This window comes from Phyllobates terribilis, unplaced genomic scaffold (genome assembly GCF_046119375.1).
Source record: "Phyllobates terribilis strain yellow unplaced genomic scaffold, ASM4611937v1 Scaffold_9__5_contigs__length_417890890, whole genome shotgun sequence".
Lineage (NCBI taxonomy): Eukaryota > Metazoa > Chordata > Amphibia > Anura > Dendrobatidae > Phyllobates > Phyllobates terribilis.
This window is the reverse complement of record NW_027362769.1, coordinates 42,628,711-42,653,770: the sequence shown is the minus strand read 5'-3', so window position 1 is coordinate 42,653,770 and position 25,060 is coordinate 42,628,711. Positions and strand designations below refer to the sequence as shown.

The 25,060-nt window shown below is 45.4% G+C and overlaps 1 protein-coding gene across 1 annotated transcript in view; it reads left to right on the top strand.

The window, feature by feature from the left end:
• ICOS (inducible T cell costimulator) overlaps positions 1-13,843 on the top strand; it is a 198,232-nt gene extending 184,389 nt beyond the window's left edge. The window contains exon 5 of the mRNA XM_073645604.1: positions 13,612-13,843. The gene's annotated coding sequence lies outside the window, so the exon portion shown is untranslated. The remainder of the gene's footprint in view (positions 1-13,611) is intronic.
• Positions 13,844-25,060: the final 11,217 nt, after the last annotated feature.

Sequence of the window (25,060 nt, the reverse complement as noted above, 5' to 3'; positions counted from 1 at the left end):
ATTTGCATTTATTAAGCAAATCAACAACAACAAAAAGCTGCTTGAAAGTGTGCATAGTCTTAAAGCTGGAACTAAAGTATTACATTTAGAAAGTGGACTGTAATGTCCAGAAATATTATAAAGAACAGTGCTATTTTTTTTTACAAAAATGGGGTTCTGCTTGGGGGTGACCCAATAATTATGGTTCAATATCTATTTACAGACAAGACTGTAAACTACAATACAAGAAAATGTTTCATAATCTTCATAGAAGAGGTCTCTTTATTGTAAGAACTGTGAGATTATGGAACTCTTCTAAAAAAAGTTGTGGTTAATTCATTGAAAGCTTTTAAAAGAGGCAAACTGTGCCACCTTACTATACAAATATGTTTATTTATAGATATTGTGGTTGCTTCTTTGTGTTTATTGTTTGTGTTTCTGAAAATAGTTATGTCAGGCAGACGTCATTGATTTAGACTTTGAAAATATACGCATTTGAGGTTTTGTTTAGAGATTTCATCCAGTGTTTGGGGAGAACAGTGCTATTCTTCCTGTCAAATGTGATGGATACTGTGACAGGACCCAAAGACTTCTTACAATTTAAAATTAAAGAAGCACTCCCATCTATATTTTTTTATTAAGTGTATATATGCAAGTAACGACTTGTGAGTGTATTAATATACTCACTTTCCGCTCCTCTCTCTGTTGTCCAGCGCTGTTCTTCTTCTCTTCTCATCCCCATAATTGCAACTAGTCGACTCACTCTATGCACTATGCGTAAACCAGAAGTCTCTTTTACAATGTAAAAGCTACTTCTGGATCACACAGAGCGTAGTGTGACCCGGAGAATCTACAGAGTGGTGACTAGAGATGAGCATTGTTCTACTCGAACTGTTCGCCAATCTCAAATTCGAGCTGTTTTGGGCGGTGTTCGAGCCGTTCGGCGAACACGAACAATTTGAGAAAAATTCGGCTGTTCGAGGTTATGTTCGATAACTGTTCGTGCACCAAAATCATAACTGGATTTTTTCTCAGTAATGATGAAAATTAATGTTAATACGCAGTTTGAGTGTACAGCGGGGCGGGGGGAGGGGCAGGGGATGGATCTCTGCAGGAACAATGAAGATCTCCATTTTTTTTTCTCTTTCCCGCATTTGCAGTGGGGAGGTGCAATCTGTCAGCCTATCAGCAGCGCACACACGGAGCGAAGTGCTTTTTTTCACACAAGCAAGGGCATGTGTCATTGGCAGTGTATGTCACATGTCCTTGCCCTATAAGAGCAAGCCATTTTCCCCGTCGCCACCATTTTCTCACTGCTGCAGCTGCGTGTTAGACGGCACCGCTGTTGCTGTGTGTGCTATACCTTGTTAATTTCAAGCCAATTTTCGCACAAATCTACAGATAGCTTGGGAGTAGGGAATAGTTGTGATTGCAGTCCTTTTAAGGACTAGGTTACAGCATTTCCTACGACTTTTATCAGGCAGGTCTGTGCTCTTAAATAGATAGATTGTGGGAGTAAAGACTAATTGTAATTGCAGTCCTTTTCAGGACTAGGTTACATCAGTTCCTATCAGTTTTTGCCAGGCAGGTCTGTGCCAGTGCTGTGCAAGTTTTTTTCACAGCATTTGGCTGAATCTAGCAAAGCTAATCCTTTTTGGCCTATTGCAGAGTGTGTTAGTCAGTGGAGTAGCCTATCTGTGTTGCAAGATATACCACCTGTGTATAGAATACCAATTTTTTTACTGCACCTAGTGAAGTAATATCTTTTGGGGATAGCATCATTCTATTAGTCCATCTATACTGACCTCCATCAGGTTGCAAATTGAATATAATTTTATTCTGCATCTAGCTCTGAAAAAATATTTGGGCTTCTAGCAGTGTGTGGGACTTGTTCTATTAGTCCATCTATACTGACCTCCATCAGGTTGCAAACTGAATATAATTTTTTCTGCATCTAGCTCTGAAAAAATATTTGGCCTTCTAGCAGTGTGTGGGACTTTCTCTATTAGTCCATCTATACTGACCTCCACCAGGTTGCAAATTAAAAATAATTTTTATCTGCATCTACCTCTGAAAAAATATTTGGGCTTCTAGCTGTGTGTGGGACTTGTTCTATTAGTCCATCTATACTGACCTCCATCAGGTTGCAAACTGAATATAATTTTTTTCTGCATCTAGCTCTGAAAAAATATTTGGCCTTCTAGCAGTGTGTGGGACTTTCTCTATTAGTCCATCTATACTGACCTCCATCAGGTTGCAAATTAAAAATAATTTTTATCTGCATCTACCTCTGAAAAAATATTTGGGCTTCTAGCTGTGTGTGGGACTTGTTCTATTAGTCCATCTATACTGACCTCCATCAGGTTGCAAACTGAATATAATTTTTTTCTGCATCTAGCTCTGAAAAAATATTTGGCCTTCTAGCAGTGTGTGGGACTTTCTCTATTAGTCCATCTATACTGACCTCCATCAGGTTGCAAATTAAAAATAATTTTTTTCTGCATCTAGCTCTGAAAAAATATTTGGCCTTCTAGCAGTGTGTGGGACTTTCTCTATTAGTCCATCTATACTGACCTCCATAAGGTTGCAAACTGAATATATTTTTTTTCTGCATCTACCTCTGAAAAAATATTGGGCTTCTAGCTGTGTTTGGGACTTGTTCTATTAATCCATCTATACAGACCTCCATCAGGTTGCAAACTGAATATATTTTTTTTCTGCATCTACCTCTGAAAAAATATTGGGCTTCTAGCTGTGTGTGGGACTTGTTCTATTAATCCATCTATACAGACCTCCATCAGGTTGAAAACTGAATATAATTTTTTTCTGCATCTAGCTCTGAAAAAATATTTGGCCTTCTAGCAGTGTGTGGGACTTTCTCTATTAGTCCATCTATACTGACCTCCATCAGGTTGCAAATTAAAAATAATTTTTATCTGCATCTAGCTCTGAAAAAATATTTGGCCTTCTAGCAGTGTGTGGGACTTTCTCTATTAGTCCATCTATACTGACCTCCATCAGGTTGCAAATTAAAAATAATTTTTATCTGCATCTACCTCTGAAAAAATATTTGGGCTTCAAGCTGTGTGTGGGACTTGTTCTATTAGTCCATCTATACTGACCTCCATCAGGTTGCAGACTGAATATAATTTTTTTCTGCATCTAGCTCTGAAAAAATATTTGGCCTTCTAGCAGTGTGTGGGACTTGTTCTATTAGTCCATCTATACTGACCTCCATCAGGTTGCAAACTGAATATAATTTTTTTCTGCATCTAGCTCTGAAAAAATATTTGGCCTTCTAGCAGTGTGTGGGACTTTCTCTATTAGTCCATCTATACTGACCTCCATCAGGTTGCAAATTAAAAATATTTTTTATCTGCATCTACCTCTGAAAAAATATTTGGGCTTCTAGCTGTGTGTGGGACTTGTTCTATTAGTCCATCTATACTGACCTCCATCAGGTTGCAAACTGAATATATTTTTTTTCTGCATCTAGCTCTGAAAAAATATTTGGCCTTCTAGCAGTGTGTGGGACTTGTTCTATTAGTCCACCTGTACTGACCTCCATCAGGTTGAAAATTCAAAATAATTTTTTGTCTGCATCTAGCTCTGAAAAAATATTTGGCCTTCTAGCAGTGTGTGGGACTTTCTCTATTAGTCCATCTATACTGACCTCCATCAGGTTGCAAACTGAATATATTTTTTTCTGCATCTACCTCTGAAAAAATATTTGGGCTTCTAGCTGTGTGTGGGACTTGTTCTATTAGTCCATGTATACTGACCTCCATCAGGTTGCAAATCGAATATAATTTTTTTCTGCATCTAACCCAGCCAACAGTTTTGGCCTAATACCACAGTTTGGCCACTCAGCTCTGCTCGGTTCCCATCCATTGTTTTTTTGTGCAAACAACTCCAGAGTTGTGAATTAGTTAACCACCAAAATGAGTGGAAAAAGGCCTGCTGCTGGTGGAAAGGGGAATAGGCGTGTTGGGAAGGGGAAAAAAGGTTGTGTCCGTGGGGTAGGTGTTAAAGCAACAGTAACATCTGCAGAAGAAAGACCATCTTCCAGCCAAACTAAAATGTCTACTTCTTTTAGCGGACAATGTGATAAGATCCCTTTCTTACGGCCATGCCAATCGCTACAAATTCCAGATGAGGCACAAAAACAGCAGGTGCTTCAACGGATATCAAGTGCTCCTTTAAGTGGGCTCTCCTCCACATCAACTTCAACATCACAAATACTCCAGTCCTCAAAGGTGTCACCCCAATCGCACTTGCTTCCTCACAGCTCCCAAATCTCCAGCTGCCCGTCTGAGTATGAGGTAGAACAGATGGTTGAGTCTGCAGAGCTGTTTACTCATACTATAGCCTGGGAATCAGAGGTCGACTCCAGCGCTTCTGTGAATCCAGACGAGGAAATGATCTGCACTGATGCCCAGAATCTTTATGAGTCGGATCCAGGACCAGACGCAGAAGGTTCTGACCATAATGTAGACCCTCATTCCCAAACTGTAACTCCTGTTGGTGGAGACAATGAGGAAGATGATGATGAGACTCAAATACCTGATTGGAGCGACAACTTTAGTTTTTTGTCAGGGCAGGAAAAGGTTGGCTCTGAGGACGACGGGTGTGATAACGCACAGGGTGATGATGATGAGGTTGGAGATCCCACTTACTGTCAACCCACAGTCAGCCAAGAGATGAGGTCAGCAGAGGAGGTGGAGGAAGATGCTAGTGACGACGAGGTCAGGTTGCGCCTTCCTGGACAGAGACGTAGTACTGGAAGCACGTCAACAACTGCATCCTCAAACACAACTCTGCCTCTCACCACAAGTCGTGGTGGCTCTTCAGGTCGCATGGGTGCTAAGCCTTGCATAGCCTGGGCATTTTTTCAGATCGATAAAGATGACCCAACTCGTGTTATCTGTAACATTTGTCAGCAAAAGCTAAGTAGAGGCCAAAAAATACATAGTTTGAGTACTTCATGCATGAACCGGCACATGGACATGAAGCATAAGTTGCAGTGGGAAGCTCAGTGTGCTACAATGCGGCCTAGCCAGCCGGGCCAACCACCGTCTGCCATATCTTGTGCATCCGCGGCCTCTTCATCCTCTGTGACTGGGGGGACAGCAGTCACACCTGTTTTGGGGCACAGACCTGCCACCTCTTTACCCGCAACAGCCAGCGTGATTGGCAGGTCATCATTTTCTTTGGAGGTGGTAACACCAGCTGGTGTTGAGCGCTGTCCGACATCGATAGCACCACCTTTGGATCAAGGCAACCTAACATGTCCGCCTGCATCTTCCTCACAGACCGGCAGTTTGCCGGGGACACCCTTATCAACCCCGTCTAAGCACAATAGCCAGCCCTCGGTCCCTCAGATGTGGACAAGTAAAAGACCATTTCCTCCTAGCCATGAGAAAGCTAAGAGGTTGAATTTCACCATCTGCAAGCTCTTGGCTACAGAAATGCTGCCTTTCCGCCTGGTGGACACAGAGGATTTTCGAGACCTTATGTCCGTCGCAGTGCCCCAGTACCAGATGCCCAGTCGGCACTACTTCTCAAAGAAAGGTGTGCCTGCGCTCCACCAGCATGTCGCACACAACATCACCGCTTCTTTGAGAAACTCTGTGTGTGACAGGGTGCATTTCACCACAGACACTTGGACGAGTAGGCATGGACAGGGGCGTTACATGTCGCTGACTGGGCACTGGGTAACTATGGTGACAGCAGGACAAGGGGCTGCTGTCCAAGTCTTGCCGTCCCCACGAGTTGTGCGTCAATCCTCTTTATGTCAAAGTTCCTCCACTGCTTCTGCCTCCTCAACCTCCTCTCGGTCTTCCACCTGCACCCAAAGCCTGTCTGGTCATGCCACAAGCTTTCTAACTGCGCAGAAGGGATGCTGCACACCTCCTTACTATGCTGGCAGTAGGGCTCAACGTCATCAGGCGGTTTTTACTTTGAAATGTCTGGGAAATGTGAGTCACACAGCTGAGGAGTTGTGGTCAGCTCTGGAGTACCAATTTCATGAATTGTTGTCTCCACTGGACCTGAAACCAGGGAAGGCCGTGTGCGACAATGCTGCAAACCTGGGTGCGGCCCTTCGCCGGGGCAATGTCACACACGTGCCTTGTATGGCTCACGTGTTGAACCTGGTTGTCCAGCAATTTTTAGCCCACTATCCCAGACTAGATGGCCTTCTGCAGAGGGCACGGTCGCTGTGTGCTCACTTCCGCCGTTCGCATCCCGCAGCTCAGCGACTTACATCTCTACAGAAGTCGTTGGGCCTGCCACTTCACCGGCTAAAATGCGATGTGCCTACCCTGTGGAATTCAACTCTGCACATGTTGCAGCGACTGTGGCAGCACCGACAAGCCCTGGTGCAATACGTTCTGACGTATAGCCTGGGCCAACGAGATCCAGAGGTGGGGCAAATCATGCTGGAGGAGTGGTCTCAGATCAGGGACCTATGCACCCTTCTGCACAGTTTTGAAATGGCGATGAAGATGTTTAGTGCTGACGATGCCATTATCAGCATGACTATTCCGGTGATTTACATGCTGGAGCACATGTTAAACAGAATTCGGAGTCAGGTGGTGGCACAAGAGGAGGTGGAGGAAGTAGAGGAGGAGGAGTTGTATGCGGAAGGGCTAACATCTGCAAGGTCCAGACGGTCGGCAGCACCAAGGCGGCAGGCATGTGAGGGTGGGGGAGATGGTTTTACCAGGGCGCATGGTAGCAGCCAAACTAGTGAGGAAGGTGCAGGAGCCCAGGAAGAAGTGGAGGACGAACTGATGGAAGACTCATCAGATGAGGGAGACCTTGATCACATTTCTGTTGTGCGAGGTTGGGGGGAGAGGACAGAGGAAGGAAGCATGATTGTTACCTCGCCACCAACACAACAGGGACTTGGTGCTCCTGGATGCGCAACACACATGAGTGCCTTCTTGCTGCACTACCTGCAACATGACCCTCGAATTGTGAGAATTAGAAATAATCCTGACTACTGGGTTGCCACACTGTTAGATCCCCGGTACAAAAGTAAATTTGCCGAAATTATTCCTGCCATAGAAAGGGATGCACGCATGCAGGAGTATCAGCAGAGACTGTTGCAGAATCTTACATGTGCTTTTCCACAAAACACCAGTGGTGCACGTAGTGAATCTCACAGTTCCAACTTGCCAACCGTGGGACCGTCAAGTGTTCAGCACTCAAACCGTAACAGAACCACAGTATCTGCTGGTAACATCAATTTTGCGGAATCATTTCACCACTTTTTTAGCCCATCCTTTGCAAGGCCACAGGAGACAAGAAGTCTGACACATAGTCAACGCCTAGAGACGATGGTACAGGAGTATCTCCAAGTAAACATTGAAGCCACGACTGTGTCACTGGACCCTTGCTCTTTTTGGGCTTCCAATCTGGATAAATGGCCGGAGCTAGCCACTTACGCCTTGGAGATCTTGTCATGCCCCGCAGCCAGCGTTCTGTCTGAACGTGTGTAAAGCGCTGCTGGTGGTGTGCTGACAGATAAGCGCACACGGCTCTCCACTGATAATGTAGACAGACTCACGTTCATAAAGATGAACAAATCATGGATCCGAAACGACTTTTCTACCCCTGTGTCATCCTGGGGAGAGTAAAAGCTTGATGATTGGTTAAAATCACCCTACCAACCGTTTTAAGCTTTCAAATTACTAATCATGTTTATCTGTATCTTGGCTGGAAAATAATTTGGGCTTTGTAGCAGTGTGCAGCACTGATTCTATTAGGCCATCTATAATAAGCTCCACCAGATTTAAAATTACTAATCATGTTTATCTGTATCTTGGCTGGAAAATAATTTGGGCTTTGTAGCAGTGTGCAGCACTGATCCTATTAGGCCATCTATACTAAGCTCCACCAGATTTAAAATTAATAATAATTTTTAGCTGCATCTAGCCCGGAAAATAATTTTGGGGCTCCGAGATGCGCAAGACACATAAGTGCCTTCTTGCTGCACTACCTGCAACATGACCCTCATATTGTCAGAATTCGAAGTAATCATGACTACTGGGTTGCCACACTGTTAGATCCCCCAAACTTTTCGATCAACCTTTTCATTTTAATAAAGACCAAAAAAATGGTCATTTTTGAAATTATAAGCATTAGCAGGTTATTAGAAACTGAAATCAAACAGTTTTCAACTCAAAACTTTATTCTAGGTGATGTTACATTTTCACATAGGACCCTTTGTTCGAAAGGAGCTTCTGAACTCTCTCGTCCATTGAATTTGTCAGATTTTGGATGGTTTCTGCTTCAATTGTTTTGCATGAGGACTGAATACCCTCCCAGAGCTGTTGCTTAGATGTGAACTGCCTCCCGCCATCATAGACACTCCTTTTGATGATGCTCCAGAGGTTCTGAATGGGGTAGAGGTCAGGGGAGCATGGGGGTCACACCATAAGTTTGTCCCCTTTTATGCCCATATCAGCCAGAGATGCAGATGTTTTATGTGCAGCATGAGATGGTGCATTATCATGCAAAAAAATGATCTTGCTGTGAAATACACGGTTCTTCTTCTTGAACCATGGCAGGAAGTGCTGTTTGAGAAAATCCACATACATTATGGAGTTCATCTTTAGCGCCTTCAGGGATCCTAAAGGGGCCGACAATCTCTCTCCCCATGATTCCAGCCCAAAACATTACTCCACCTCCTCCTTGTTGGCGCTGTAGCCGTGTTTGTGTGGGGTGTCCATCAACCAGCCATCCTCCACTCCATCCATCTGGACCATCGAGCGCTGCACGGCACTCATCCGTGAACAAAACAGTTTTGAAATCAGTCTTCATGTAATGTTTAGCCCATTGGAGCCGTTTCTGCTTGTGTGAAGTGGATAGAGGAGGTCGACAGGATGGCGTATGCACAGCTGCAAACCTCTGAAGGACCCTGCATCTTGTTGTTCGGGGGACGTTGGAGGCACCAGCAGCTTCAAAAACTTGTCTGCTGCTATGACAAGGATTTTTTGCCGCTGCTCTTTTAACCTGACGTAATTGCCTGTAGGAAAGAGTCCTCAATTTGCCCTTATCAGCACGCACACGTGTGTACTGTGAATCAGCTACATACTTCTTGATTGCCAATACACTTCATCCTGATCATCGCACAATGTTGATTGTAGTCATGCCTTGACCTAAACACTCCACAATTTGTTGCTTCTCAGCAGCCGACACATCCTTTTTCTTTCCCATTTTGGGAGAAAATGTAGGCTGCTTAATAATGTGAGACAGCCTTCTTAAGTAGTCTTGCCTTTCATTGGACACACCTGCCAAACTAATTAGCACAGGTGTCTGCAATTGCTTACAGTGATATAAAGAGCCCTGACACACATCACCATCAATGAGTTTAACTGACAAACAAACAAATTCTTCCCTTATCACTCCTAAACACTTTTTTCATAATAATTTGGAACATAGTGTACATGTGCTTTTCCACAAAACACCAGTGGTTCACGTAGTGAATCTTACAGTTCTAACTTGCCAACCGTGGTCTGTATGGAGTTGTTAAATAAAGGGCCCAAAATTAAGATAACATAGATGGGAGAGGTCTCTATGAATAGGAATTCCTAAGTATTTGATACCCTGTGAGGGCCAGGCAAAGGGAAAGCTGGACTGGATGGAATCCTATATGGATATGGGGAGGGAGACATCGAGGGCCTCAGACTTCGCTGCATTGATTTTAAAATTTGACCATGTAACAAAGTGATCTATTTCAGCCATAACAGCATGGATGGATATATGTGATTGAGTGATATATACTAGGACATCATCAGCAAATAGAGAGCACTTGTACTCGGTGCCTCCCACCTCAATCCACCTAATATTGGGGTTATGGCGAATTGATGAGAGCAGGTGCTCCGTCACTAGGATGTATAAGAGAGGGGACAGAGGACATCCCTGCCTTGTCCCATTGGTGATTGTGAAAGGTGATGAAAATGTTCTGATGCACCCCCTGGGCCTTGGGACACCCGGAGCCGGACCCTTTTTGGTGGATGCTGGTGGTTGTAGTCTTCGTGGCGGCGACCCGGTTCCGTGGCTCAGGGTGGTCAAACCAGTGGCGGAACTATTTATGTGGTTTTGATGTTTAAATGTCCGACTGCGCCACCCGTGGATTGCGGTCAGAGTGAACCGCCGCTGCAGGGCAGACCGCTGAGGCTGGTTTTGTGGGTGCAGCAGAGCGTAGCATAACTCCCCATGGGAGGAGTATAGCCTCAGGGCAGTGTATACAGAGGATGGGGGTGATGGTGCAGGGCAGCAGCAGTAACGACACGGAGTCAGTGATGCAGTCCAGGGCCTTTACTCACAGTTCTTATTATCCAGACCACGTCTGCAGGTAACGGCTGCCCACGTCGTACTGTGCTCACCAGGTGAGGGGCTCAGACAACTCCCAGATAACTTTGGAGCGCTTCACAGGACCCACTTTGTGTGTCCTTTGTCTGGCCTTTCTTACCAACCCTTCTGTCCGGCTACCTCGGGCCTCCTCTTGGTAAACTTGGCTCCAGTTTCCCTGACCCTATGTGGTGCCTTCCTAGCGGGTGTAGCGAGGGGCTGCGCCACATAAAATGTCACAGCCTCCGGTTTCTAGCTGAGGGTCGTTTCCTGCCTCCACTAGTTTCGGGGACCGGTCTCCCCCTTTGGCCTGACCCCTCTACGCAGGTGGATTCGGGCGTGCGGTGGCGACTCGCCCGTCCGCACCCCTGGGATCCCTTAATTCCTCGTTCCTGGAGCCTTCTTCGCTCCTCTTCCTTCCTTCTCCCTCTTCCAGGCCTGGGCCTCTGTTACTAGGCCCGCCTCCGGAGCAGAGCTCATGCAGAGCCCCTGCTCCCTGCCACTTCTGCTCAGACTTCTCTGCACTGAACTAAGATGGTGCCCACCTTTTATACTCCCTTCTCAATGTACCCAGGAACTGCTTCCTCCCTGCTCCTGCACTACAGGTTTCCCCTTCCTCAGTGTTCCCTCCCCCCACTCCAGCCAGGGACAGGGACTGTCGTGCCCACCTCAGAGGCATATTGGTCGCCCTGCCCCACGGCAATGTGGTGTAATGCATGTAGGTGTCGGGTTCTGATCCACACTCCATCCTTACCTGAGAGTGAGATATCACACCTCTGGGTGAGGTGCAATACCTCTGTAGCAACCGAGCCCTCAGGGTGCTACAGTTCCATTTATCTTCAGCCTAGGTGACGTATTGTGATACAGGGCCGTGATTTTGGCTATAAAAGGGTCCCCTAGACCCCTACCCCAAGCTTTTTAAGAGAATCATATATGGCGTGCCAGGAGACTCTATGGAATGCTTTCTTAGCATCCAACGAGAGTATCTAATTACAAATTTTTAACTGCATCTAGCCCAGGAAATACTTTGTGCCTAGTAGCAGTGTCTGCTAGTCAGCGGATTATCCCGGCTGTTAAGCAAGCTACACCACCTGTAGTTTGGACACTTAATTTTTTCAAAGGAAATGCTTCGGGACCACGGGATACTCAGTGAAGAGCATCAGGAGGCACCCCAAGGCATAGGGGCTGGGACTGGCAGTAGGATGCCTTGCGGTGGACAGCCGAGCTCGATCCTTATGAAAGCTTTTTAACTGCAGCAGCTTTAGTGGACGCTACTGGAGCTGGAATTACGCGGCTCCTGGCATGAGACTTGCCCTCCAATAGATCCTTGTAAATGGATTTAAAGTGTATTCATTCAAATTAGAGAGACAATTTAAATTAAAAAGCTTAGAGCTGCCTCCACCACAGGGGGGGCTCGCTCGACCCACCAGCGGACAGGCACCAGTATTGGGAGAGGGGGGCTGGCCGTCAGGGTTCACCGCGGCTCTGGCACAAACCCGGCGACACGGAGGTGGCACGGGCAGGAGCGGACTGAACGTGTCGGCTTCTCACTTTTTGGATTTTAGAAGGGCATGACATGCCTATATCTGTGTCTCCCCCTCCTTTTACTCCTCCACCTCTTTTCTTTTCGCATGACTATATGTACTTGTCACTTTTCCATGTGTTAGTTTTGTCTTCTGAGCAGTTTGTCAGCTTTTGGACACCTTTGAAGGTGTTTTCTATGTGTTTCTATGTGTTTTTGTTTGCCTGCCATTGGTTTTAACGGTGTTCGAAGGTGTTCGACGAACAGTTCGGCGAACACACGGGTGTTCGACGAACCGAACTCGAACACTACGGGGGTGGCTCAACACTAGTGGTGACATCACTGAGAAGAGAAGAATGGCGATGGATCTTGGAGAGAGCAGCGGTAGGCGAGTATATTAATATACTCACACTACTTACATGCTTGTACACATGTTAAATAAAAAACATATACTTGGAATTGTTTATTTAAAGAGAACTTGTCATGTAGATAAAAAGGATTAAACCTGGAGAAATATGGTTAGTCTGCAGGTAAATAGTGCTCTGAAGTCACATGCGGCCACCGCATTGAAAGCCCCCACTGTCAAGAGGAAATTAATTGTATTGCTTCTGGCAGACTTTCAGGCTTTCAGTCATAGGGGTGAGGCCGGGTCGGCTTCAGTCAAACCTCAGTGCATAGTGAGCGGCCACTGTTAGCATGCCCCAGCAATGACTGACAGTCGGTTTTAGTGCTGAACCGACTGTCAGTAAGTGCTGAGGGGTGGTTACATCCGCCGCTCTCTATGCTCTGAACGGTGACTGAACCAACGCCTGCCGCACCGCTATGACTGAAAGGCAGCCAGGAGGAATAAAGTTCATTTCTTCCCAACAGTGGAGCGATCACATGACTTCAGGACACTATTAACCTGCAGATTAACCATATTTCTTCAGCTTAATAGCGTTTGCTTACATGACAGGTTTCCTATATTAAGGTTTTTTGTGTGATGGTGGTATTCATCATGTAACTGTTGCAGCACCACAATGTAGATGTGTACATGGCCAGTGGCCTTGATATATTGTATTTTATGTCATTGGTTTCACATCACTGAGATAGTTATAAGCAATTCTATTGCACTTGACTAAGAGGGTCACTATTGTGCATATTTTAAAAAGTTTTTAATTATTCAATATTATTTTAAAATTGCTCTAAATTATTTCATAATCTATCTTTATAACTATGAGAGCTTCACGCTTCTAACTGACAGCACTGGAATTAAATGTTACAATTCTAGGAAAGTTTACCAAAGACAAATTTATGCAGCTTGCATCAAACTCAATAAGTCTGTAAACTCCTAGGCTACCACTAATAGCAGCTGCATTCAGAAAATCAGACATGGGCCATAATAGAGACCCCTAAATATACAATCACAGTGTACAAATGATGTTTCCATATATTGATGGAATAAAACCACAAATGTGTCAGAAAAATACTACATCTCAGTAATGGAATACCTTCTGTAGAGTTTGCAATTTAGGGGTGTAGGGCTTCTCTCTTCAGAATGTGTCTACTCAATTTTAAAACACAAATGTATTTTATTTGCTTAGTTAGCTTCGAAAACATTGGTTATACATGTTGATAATGATGTATAAGTTTTATTTTTGCCTTTCAAGAACTCAGACCAAAGAATCATACCTTGGTATGATTGTAATTGCACAATTTCAGTTTTATCTTTTATTTCTGGTTAAAAAGTGGTATTTTTTATCTTCTAGGTGGAATGGAGATAAATACTGCAAGCTGCAGACTTTTCTTTGCTACAGATGACCGCAGTATTTAGCACATCCTTCTGTTTTATCTGCTGGAGAGAGCTGACTCATTTGTTTCACTTTGTATTTCATATACTTAATGTCAAGTATAACCACGTAAATTCCCCAAAATGTATGACTCAATCATTTAATTTAAATATATTTTGTTCTTTTTATTTTGCCACCCAGTCTTATTCAACATGGATGAATAAAGAGATGTGTATACAAAATGGATGATGATACTAATAATTAAAAAATAAATAAATAAATAAAAGAATTGAGTCATTTTTTTAAATAAAAAAAGAAAATACTGTATAAAACATTTAAAAATATCAGAAGTAAAGACACATAATAGCATCTTACCTAATGCATGATTAAGAGTCTCATATCCGACATGTATGCATGATAGAGATGAGCAAATCTTTTGAAATTCGAAATCGGCAACTTTGCCGAATTTGCCTGAAAAACTAATTTAGCGGTAAATACATTTACTTGATTCTCAATATTGTAAAGCTTGTAATTGGTTATAAAATACACAAAGGGTAGAGGAGAGAGAGAGATAGAGAACTCCACTGATCATAGAGTTACGCTTTACAGGCAAAAGAGAGAGAGAATCCCACTGACCATAAGAGGTTACACAGCACAGAAGAGGGAGTGAAGATGACAATGAGGGATCTACAACTTCATCGTCATCCTCTCTGTTCTTCCACTACTCGCCTTGAAAGTCACCCTCCTCCTCCTCCTGCCCTGACAGCACAGTACAGTCCTCGTGAGCCTCAGGCATCTGAGTCTCATTTGGATCACCTCCACCCCTGGGGGTTAATGTCTGATGAAAAGGGTCTAGATTCTGCTCGGACCCTACTTTGTCAGGCCCCAGATCCAATTGGAGAAAATTTCGGCATCGGTGCAGATGCTTTCCTCCTCTTCAGTCTGTGAATCTTTGGAGCTGATGCCCATGGAATAGAATGTGTGAATAGCTCTGCAGACTCACCCATCTGTGGTTCCCCACAGTCAGTTGGGCGTTTGGAGAGTTGTGATGCGGGGGAAAACAACGGTAATTGGGGTGCCTCCTCTGAGGACTGTACTGTGCGTGATGTTGAGCTGGAGGAAGAAGAGGAGAGGCCACTTGATGCAGCGCTTACCATCCACTGGAGCACATGCTCTTTCTGGTCCTCATCTACAAGGTGTACCGCTGTGTGGCTGTCAAAGAAAGGGCATAGAGTAGCGCGCCCAGTAACTAAAGTTGTCAGTTATCTTTGGATAGGATGAGTCAGTAGTTGTTCAGTAGAGCTTCCACTAACTTACAACCTATACACCTTGAACACCAAGCCTATTTTCCCTTCCACCACGATCTCACTTTTTCCCACTCATGTTGGATGTACCCTTCCCCTCTTTTAACCAGCTATTTCACAACCCTTGGCCCAGACCTGTGAGTCACCTGTCACTATATTACCAATCAGTATTTATTTGCTGAGATAGTGTGGCTGTACCATGCTATTAGCACAAAGAATATGTATTTTCAAAATGTGCACTCCTGCCTGGACAAAAATATTACCAGCACAAAATATTTTTATGCAGAAATGTGGCCTGCTTTCTGGAGCACGCTATTAGCACAAAGAATTTGTATTTACAAATGTGGACTCCTGGCTGTATAAAAATATTAAAAGCACAAAATATGTATATGCAGAAATCTGGCCTACTTTCTGGAGCACTCTATTAGTGCAAAGGATTTAGATTCAGAAATGTGGACATCTACCTGGAGAAAAAATGGTATCACCAAATATTTATATACAGAAATGTGGCCTACTTTCTGGAGCACGCAGTTAGTGCAAACAATTTAGATTCAGAAATGTGGACTCCTGGCTCAAGCACAATATTACCAGCACAAAATATTTATATGCAGAAATGTGGTCTTGTTTCAAGACCACGCTATTAGCACAAAGAATTTGTATTTTCAAATGTGGACTCCTGCCTGGAAAAAAATATTACCAGCATAAAATATTTTTATGCAGAAATTTGGCCTTGATTCAGGACCACGCTTATTAGTGCAAAATATTTATATGCAGAAATGTGGCCTTGTTAGGATTAGCACAAAGAATTTAGATTTTAAAATGTGAACTCCTGGCAGGAGATAAAATAGTAGTACCAAATATTTATATAATGAAATGTGGCCTACTTTCTAGAGCATGCTATTAGCACAAAAAATTTAGATTCAGAAATGTGGACTTCTGGCTTGAGCACAATATTAACAGCTCAAAATATTTATATGCAGAAATGTGACCTTGTTTCAGGACCACACTATTAGCTCAAAGAATTTGTATTTTCAAATGTGGACTCTGGGCTAGAGCACAATATTAGCAGCACAAAAGAGTTATATGCTGAAATATGGCCTGGTGTCTTCGGACCACACAATTAGCAAAAAGGATTCATCTGCTGGAAGGTCAATTTCACAGCTACATAGGATCCTATCTATCTGAACTAGCCGAATAACAATCAACAGCCTGGCTAACTATCTGACTATCCAGTAGCAGTAGCAGGAGCAGCCTCTCTGCACTTTTACACTGACAAAATGGCACCAAAACATGTCCGTTCTTTATATGGAGAGGGACATGTGACTTCGGCAGCCAATGACACAAGCTCTTGTGTCTGAACGCTGTGGATGGTTTCTGCGCCCTGATTGGCTGCCGGAATCTCCACACATTAAGTTAAGAAAAAAAAAGAATAACAGTCCGCCACTTCTCTAACCATTCCCCACCCCTCCCTTCATCAAACACGTGTCCCCACCCACTCATCATACAGCACCACTATCCTAGCCAAAGTCCTAAAAAAAGCATTAGTAGAAACGTGATAATTTACAGAATTTTACAGATTTTGAGTAAAAATGCACAGGGGTCCAAACATTAATCTGAATGTGTAATATTCGTGTCGACTTTGCAATTGGTGAACGTTTTCCGAGCAAGTTTGCTTATCTCTACTGTTAACAACATAAATACTGACATTTTTCCTCAGGTGAAGATTGGCCAAATCATTTGGGGTTTTTGCCCTCCTCTGGATCAACTTTAGCAATTACAGAACTAACAGGTCGAACTTGATGGACGCAAGTCTTTATTCGGCTTTACAAACTATGTTACTATGTAACCTAATCAGGAAAATCCACTTATCATTTCTTGAAAAGCCTCATTCTAAGGGTCTAAAGGCCCCTCTTAAAAGGGTGGATACTGTAAAATCTATGTCTGAAAACACTCGTGTCACATCTTGCCATGATTAATAGGTGGCATTAATGCAGCAATTGTTGCTGGGCAGTGCAAGCGTTGTTGTGTTAAACCCTTGTATTGCTGGGACTTATGTCCCTTCAGCTAGTCTCTTTTTTTTTCTTTTGGCAGCTTATTAGTTAATTGTAAGTAGTTCTTTGACGGAACCAAGGTGTTGATACTTGCTATTTAAACCTCCAGTGGACAGCCCTGTCTGCCAGTAACAGCTTTGCTAGTCTATTTCTTAGTTCTAGCCATCTCAGTGGAGCAAGTGTACTTTCTGCTTTTGAGCTTGACCTGTTTTATGACTATCTATCTGGCCGTGGTTTTTGCATACTGTTTTGGACAACTAGGTTTGACTTGGCTACCTGGCCGCTTTTTTCTAGTCAGCTCCCCTGGTTAATTAATGTATACCGAGCCTGTTACACATGTGTAACTCTATAGTTAAAGAAGTTGTCCACTACTTGGACAACTCCTTGTCATACCCCACACTTGGCCCTGATAAAATAAAAAAAGCTTATACTCACCTCCCGTGTCGGGGCCATTCCTGTGGTGTCTGCACTCACTCTCCCCGGGGCTCCCATGCTGTTGTTGTGACCCATGTCCCTGGCACCCAATCAATGCTACCATTACTGTCCCCGCCTCATGTTGAATTGAACATGAAGAGGAAATCAGAGATCAGCTGTAGTTCAGACTTCCTCTTCAGGTTTGATTTGTCCAGAGGCAGGGACATTGACACCAGAGCTTATTGGGCGCCCGGGTCATGCATCACAACAACCACACGGGGGCCCCGGGACTGCGAGTGCTCACACAGCGGGAATAGCGCCAGCATGGGAGGTGAGTATAGGCTTTTTATATTTTATCGGGGCTAAGCGTGGGGTATGAGAAGGGGTTGTCCACCAGTTGGACAACCCCTTTAAACAATTCCATAAACTTACATATTAAGCAAATAGTTACTGTCAATTGTATGACCAAAGGTCTTTGAAACAAATCCTAAGTTTACCATTTTGATCCAAACAAAACCAAAAATAAACAACATATACAAATTATTAAACATTGTCCAACAATGAAAAATATTCTTGCTTGAATCACCTGATTATGAGACTAGATCAACATTCAACCAAGTATGCCATACATTTACATAGGCATTTAAACAATCAACTTTCTCTGCCAAAAGCTCTCTGAATTTTAGTTTCCCAAGTTTCAAAGCTCTTACAGCAAAGCAAACTGCTTTTTACTGCTCAAGATTTACCCATTTTCCTCCTGCTGAAGAAGGTACAGTACATCATATCTTGTGACTTTGAATTATTCAGCCATCATCTACCTTTAAGCGTCTAACCCACTGCTGTAAATCTGTTAAATGCCACTGTCAATCTCTGACAGCAGCATTTAATGCCTGCAATGGGGCGAGTCATTCCATGTGCCCATCGACACGCCCATGATGCGATCGCGGGGCGCCTATACATAGGTTATCATGACAGTCAATGGTCTGCAGGAGTTTATAGTAGACCGTGATTTTTGCTATATATAGCAGTGCTAATGCACTGCTATGTACTGTACAAGTGTAGCGCCCCGAAGGTTCGGTCGCTACCCAGGTATTGCATCTCACCCAGAGGTGTGATATCTCACTTTCAGGTAAGGATGGATTGTGGCTCAGGACCCTAACACCCACATGCACTACACCACATTTCCGGGGGACAGGGGGACAATGCCCCCAAGTGTGAGCACAACTGCCCCTGTCCCTGGCTGGAGTGGGGGGAGGGAACACCTAGAAAGGGGGAACCCGGTAGTGTGTGGGTGGGGAGAGTAGATCCCGGGTGCACTGTATAGAGGAGTGAAGAGAGAGAAGGAGGCTGGGAGCAGAGGCTCTTCATGGGCTCTGCTCCGCAGGCAGACCAAGTCTCAAGGCCTGAGCCTGGAGGAGAAGAAAGGAGAGGAGAGAAACAGAGGAGGATCCAGGAGTGGAGTGAAGGGACCCCAGAGGTGCGGACCGGCCAGTCCCCACCGTACGCCCGCCGCTACCAGAGTAGGGGGGTCAGGCCAAGAAAGGGAACCGGATCCCTCATCTAGTGGAGGAGAGCAACTATCCTCAGCTAGTAACTGGAGGCCGTGGAATTGTACGTGCACGGCCCCTCACTACACCCATTAGGAAGGCACCATATAGGACCCAGGGAAACGGAACATACGTTTGCCCGCCAAGGCCCGAGGCAGCTGGACATAAACGTGGTCAATTGTGGGGTACGACAGGCCAGAGAAAAGGACACACGAAGGGGGTCCTGAAAAGCATTCCAAAGGTACCTGGGAGTTGGCCGAGCCCCTCACCTGGTGAGCACAGCACGACGTGGGCAGTCATTACCTGCAGAAGTGGCTTGGAGTGTAAAACTGTGAATAAAGACCCTGGACTGCATCACTGGACTCTGAGTCATTACTGTTGCTCCCGCGCACCATTACCCCTATCATCTGCACTCACTGCCCTGAGGCTATACTCCTCCCATGGGGAGTTAAACTACCCCCTGCTGCGCACACAACATCAGCCTCCGCGGTCTGCCCTGCAGCGGCGGTTCTCAGTGACCGCAATCCACGGGTGGCGTAGTCGGACATTTAAACATTATAAAAACAAGTAAACTGATCCGCCACTGGTTGGACCACCCTGAGCCACGGGACCGGGTCGCCGCCACGGAGACTACCACCCCCAGCGTTACACAGAGGCCCGGCTCCGGGTATTCCCATACACACACGGCCCAGGGGGCGTGTCAACTTTGGCGTAGTCGGCAGGATCTAAACCAACCCGTTATCATCGGGTATTGTGTGCCTAGAGACTGTTTCACTGTATTTAATGTGGTGCCCGCCCCAGAAGAACGGACGCCATGATGTGCGCGCCAAAAGACAACAAGAAGCCACCTCCCATCATGGGCTAGATCCCAGAATGGCGCCAAAGACGGAGCCCAGCCCCAACAGCCATGAGTGCGGCTGTAGAGATGTCTATCAACGTGGGGGGGCTGCCCCTGAGAGTGATTGTCAGCACATTGCCCCGGGACCACCCCCAACAGGGGCGGAAGGGAAAGAAAACCATGGGGCAGGGTGTGGTTTGGATCAGTCTTGGCAGACCACACCCGGAGATGGCGGGGAGCGCCAGTCCCAGCACCCAGACCAGTGGCCTGTTGCAGGCCAAAGCGGCTCCGTGCAGCCTCGCAGAGCTGATGACCCAGCTCCCCAGAGGGGACCCTGAATTCCTCCGGGCTTGACTGGAGGATTTGGACTGGAGGATGGTCCAGGCGCAGCGGGAGGCCATCGCGGGGTGGAGAGAAGAGATGGGCCGGCGGGTCGCAGCCCGGCAGCAAGAGGCGCTGCAACCACCCGACAGCGTGTCTGCCACTGAGGACAGAGGAGGACCACAGGAGGCTGAGAGCAGTGCTGCAAAGGGAGCAGGTAAGGGGGACGTCCCTGATACCAGCCAGGATGCCATTTGCCTGCCCCTGGACTCCGCCACGGAGCCGATCGCCCCGGAAGTCGCTGCACCTCCTCCGCTCCCGCCGCCTGCACCTAGGACCCAAACCCGAAACACAGCCGCCGTGCCCCGTCCCACTCCGTGCCCCTTGATCCCGGGTGCGGCTGGAAGCTGCCCGCTTCAGGCCCGGTCGCAAGGCCTGATGCCCCCAGGCGCCTTCCAACAGTGGGCGCCCCCGGTCCCAACACTACCACCCCTGGGGACTGACCTATACAGTCAACTTGCTGGTCCTGAGGGAGAGCCGGTCCCCCTGCCATGCGGATGGGTTCACCCTTGCCACCGGAGGGACCTGTCCATGGGGGCCAAAGCCCCACTTCCTCAGCTCCTGCCCGCTCCGCAGCCAGGCACCATCCCCCAGCTCCCGGATGAAGAGGTCCAATTAGAGTGGGACCAGACCGGGGAGGACTTGATGGGGTTCTCACAGGAGACGCGAGCGGACGCAGCTCACAGTCGGGAAATCTGCCGCCGGGAAATCTGCCGCCGGGAAATAGAGCAGCTGGAGAAGGAGAAGCGGGCACGGCGCCAGAGGCAGGAACAGCTACAGGCCTGGAGCGCGGAAGGAAAAACCCGGACCCGCCGAGACCCCCAGGCTGCACGCGGACCCACAGTCACCGGGATCGTGGTCAGGAGAAGGGGTGGGGGTTCATTCGGGACCTGACGACCGACACAGACCTCTTTGTTGACCGGAGGGATGTGGAGAGTCGCTTGCCCGTGGGTCACCGGAAACGGGATCTGTTCCCGGGGAATCGGGTATCATACACCCGACACCGAGGTCTGCAAGGGTGGTACGCCCTAAACGTTCAGAGGGTGGAGGAGCACCGCTACCCTGAATCCCACTACGCGGAGGACCCGGATGAGCCTCAAGAGGATAAGGCGCAGGGATACCGCTATTAAAGCGCAGCAATAAGAAACTGTATATAGTTACCCGCCAGGGTGAAAAAGTTTCAAGACACGCCGTTTTGCGGATTACAAAAAGTTTACCCGGATCGGGATTGTTGTCAAGTTTATTTGTTTACTAGAAGCTACCCGAAAAGGGTCTGTGAACTATCCGGCTGAGGACTGGGAGCAGCCAACCATTTTCTATCCGGCTGAGGACTGTGAGCAGCCAAATTTTGTAAATAGTTGCACGTCTTAAGGTGCCCCCTATTGGTTTTATACACACCTACCTCAAAAGATACCTGAAGGTGTTTGTTGCACTTAGTAAAATTGCACCTTGCTGAGTGACATGGACACCTGGTCGCGGCAAGGACTGTGACCTGCTAAAGAGACTTCGTCGCAAGGAAGCTGCTGAGAATAGTTTGTGTTTTCTACTTGAAGAGATGTTTAATATACAGTATATATAAGCAAAGAGTTATATATTTGAAAGAAAATGTTATATCTATAAAAAGTAAAGTTTAATAATGCTGAAAGTAACAGGAAAAGTTGTCTCCCATAAAGGGAAAAAGAAAATGTTGAATTGCTTTTACATGGTTGCATTTAAAATGTTTTTGCATGTCTTGCAATCAATTGTCTTTTGCTCTGTTCCAGCCCACGGACGTGCTGTGATTTACCAGGGGGGAATGTAGCGCCCCGAGGGTTCGGTCGCTACAGAGGTATTGCATCTCACCCAGAGGTGTGATATCTCACTTCCAGGTAAGGATGGAGTGTGGCTCAGGACCCTAACGCTCACATGCACTACACCACATTTCCGGGGGACAGGGGGACAATGCTCCCAAGTGTGAGCACAACTGCCCCTGTCCCTGGCTGGAGTGGGGGGAGGGAACACCTAGAAAGGGGGAACCCGGTAGTGTGTGGTTGGGGAGAGTAGATCCCGGGTGCACTGTATAGAGGAGTATATATGGTGGGCACCATCTTAGAGTCAGGGTAGAAAGAAGTGGAAAGAAGAGAGAGAAGGAGGCTGGGAGCAGAGGCTCTTCATGGGCTCTGCTCCGCAGGCAGGTCAAGTCTCAAGGCCTGAGCCTGGAGGAGAAAAAAGGAGAGGAGAGAAACGGAGGAGGCTCCAGGAGTGGAGTGAAGGGGCCCCAGGGGTGCGGACCGGCCAGTCGCCACCGTACGCCCGCCGCTACCAGGGAAGGGGGGGTCAGGCCAAGAAAGGGAACCGGATCCCTCAACTAGTGGAGGAGAGCAACTACCCTCAGCTAGTAACCGGAGGCCATGGCATTATACGTGCACGGCCCCTCACTACACCCGTTAGGAAGGCACCATATAGGACCCAGGGAAACGGAACATACGTTTGCCCGCCAAGGCCCGAGGCAGCTGGACAGAAACGTGGTCAATTGTGGGGTACGACAGGCCAGAGAAAGGACACACGAAGGGGGTCCTGAAAAGCATTCCAAAGGTACCTGGGAGTTGGCCGAGCCCCTCACCTGGTGAGCACAGCACGACGTTGACAGTCATTACCTGCATAAGTGGCTTGGAGTGTAAAACTGTGAGTAAAGACCCTGGACTGCATCACTGGACTCTGAGTCATTACTGTTGCTCCCGTGCACCATCACCCCCATCATCTGCACTCACTGCCCTGAGGCTATACTCCTCCCGTGGGGAGTTATACTACCCCCTGCTGCGCACACAACATCAGCCTCAGCGGTCTGCCCTGCAGCGGCAGTTCTCAGTGACCGCAATCCACGGGTGGCGTAGTCGGACATTTAAACATTATAAAACCAAGTAAACAGATCCGCCACTGGTTTGACCACCCTGAGCCACGGGACCGGGTCACCGCCATGGAGACTACAACCCCTAGCGTTACACAGAGGCCCGGCTCCGGGTATTCCCATACACACACGGCCCAGGGGGCGCGTCACAAGTGATTGGGGCCCCATAACAATAAAAAAAAATACACATATTTGGTATCGCTGTGCTTGTAAAAGTCCAATTTATCAAAAAATAGAATACATTAATCCGATTAGTAAATGGTGTAACAAGAAAAAAAATCAAAAATCCAGAATTACATTTTTTTGGCAGCCATAAATTGCAATAAAAATAAATTAAAATTAAAATGTCATCAATAAAAATATTAACTCAGGGTGCAAAAAATAAGCCCACACACAATCCTAAAATTTAAAAATGCTACAGGTCTCGGAAAATGGAGACACAAGCAAATTTTTTTTACAAATTTCCAATTTTTTTTTCACCATTTAAATAAAAAAAATTTGAGCATGGTAAATAAAAAAAGCCAAAAACAACTGTGAAATTGCACTTTATTTGCAATTTCAATGCACTTTTTTAGAATTTTTTTCCCCACTTTGCAGTGCATCACATGATAAAATGAATGAGGTAATTGAAAAGTACAATTCATCCCACAAAAAAGAAATTCTCATAAGGCTATATGGATAGAAAAATAAAATAACTTATGGCTCTTGGAAGACGGGGACAAAAAACGAAAATGAGAAAACAAAAATTGTTTGCTGCATAAATGGTAAATTTTTGCATAAGATCATTTAAATATTTGTACATAATATTCATGCCTCTCTCTTACATGCCACTTCTTGAGACTAAATATATCATTTTATCCATTTAATTGTGTCTTTTTTTGCATTTTTTGCAGATAGGGACATTATTTTTTTAAACGGTGCCAGAAACCTGAACTGGATATTATAGATATGGCTGAAATAACTCATAAGAGCATGCATCATTGTATACACAAACACTCATAATGTCCAATTCAGCTTGTAACTTACTTTAATCTATCACACTGTTATAATATATAACACGGCTTGGTGCCTCACGTAGCGAGACATCCCATTTTCTATATTGCATTTACTGAATACTATCAACAACTCCTCTGTTTTGAAGAATGGCATATCAAAATTATGCTCATGAGAAGTGAAGAAATCTTAAATGAAAACAAAACGTGTTTTCGTGCTCATACAGTCAGTACATTATGTTCTAAAATGTATGTAATGTATGTATAATTGTGAAATCGGTACAACTTCGTGTCATTGCTCGGTACATGTTAACTGCAGATGTGACATAGATATGCCTTTTTTAGATGACACATTAACCACTGAAAGTTCCCTAACGTTATCTTATAGGTCGCACATGCATGGTTGTATATGTCACACGACTGAATTGAAGCGCTTCAATACTTTTCACTTAGTAAATGAGATATACAGATATGGACACAGCCTTTTCAAAGACAAATTTTATTTTTTATTTATAGGCAGCAGTCGAGAAAATTTAAAAGAAAAAGCTAATAAGACATATGCATAATGTTCTAATTGTGGATTATTTCATTTTTTATTTAAAAGAAAAAAATAGCATAAACTGTGTAACACATGTTTTTGAAGACTTTGGTGTGTTTTTTCTGATAGACCTACATCTTCTTTGTCTTCAAAACCATCATGCATATTGAGTTTTTTGGGGTATTTCTGATATAACAGCTTCATATGATTCTATGAGAATTTTCAATGTCACAAGACAAAAAACTAAAACCCTTTTATTTAAATAAAAAATAGCAGACAAAGCACAGGTAAAAATTGCTGGCAAAATAATTGCGTGTGATGGTAGCTTAGCTTACATTTATATTATATAATTGCTTCAACCTGATCAACATGTTTTCTTTAAGGCATAATTTCTTTATAACTATAGGATAACCAGGAGTGGATATAAAATAGCCAGTAGAGGTTGTTACTGGTCCGAGTGGTGGAACCTCTGTGCT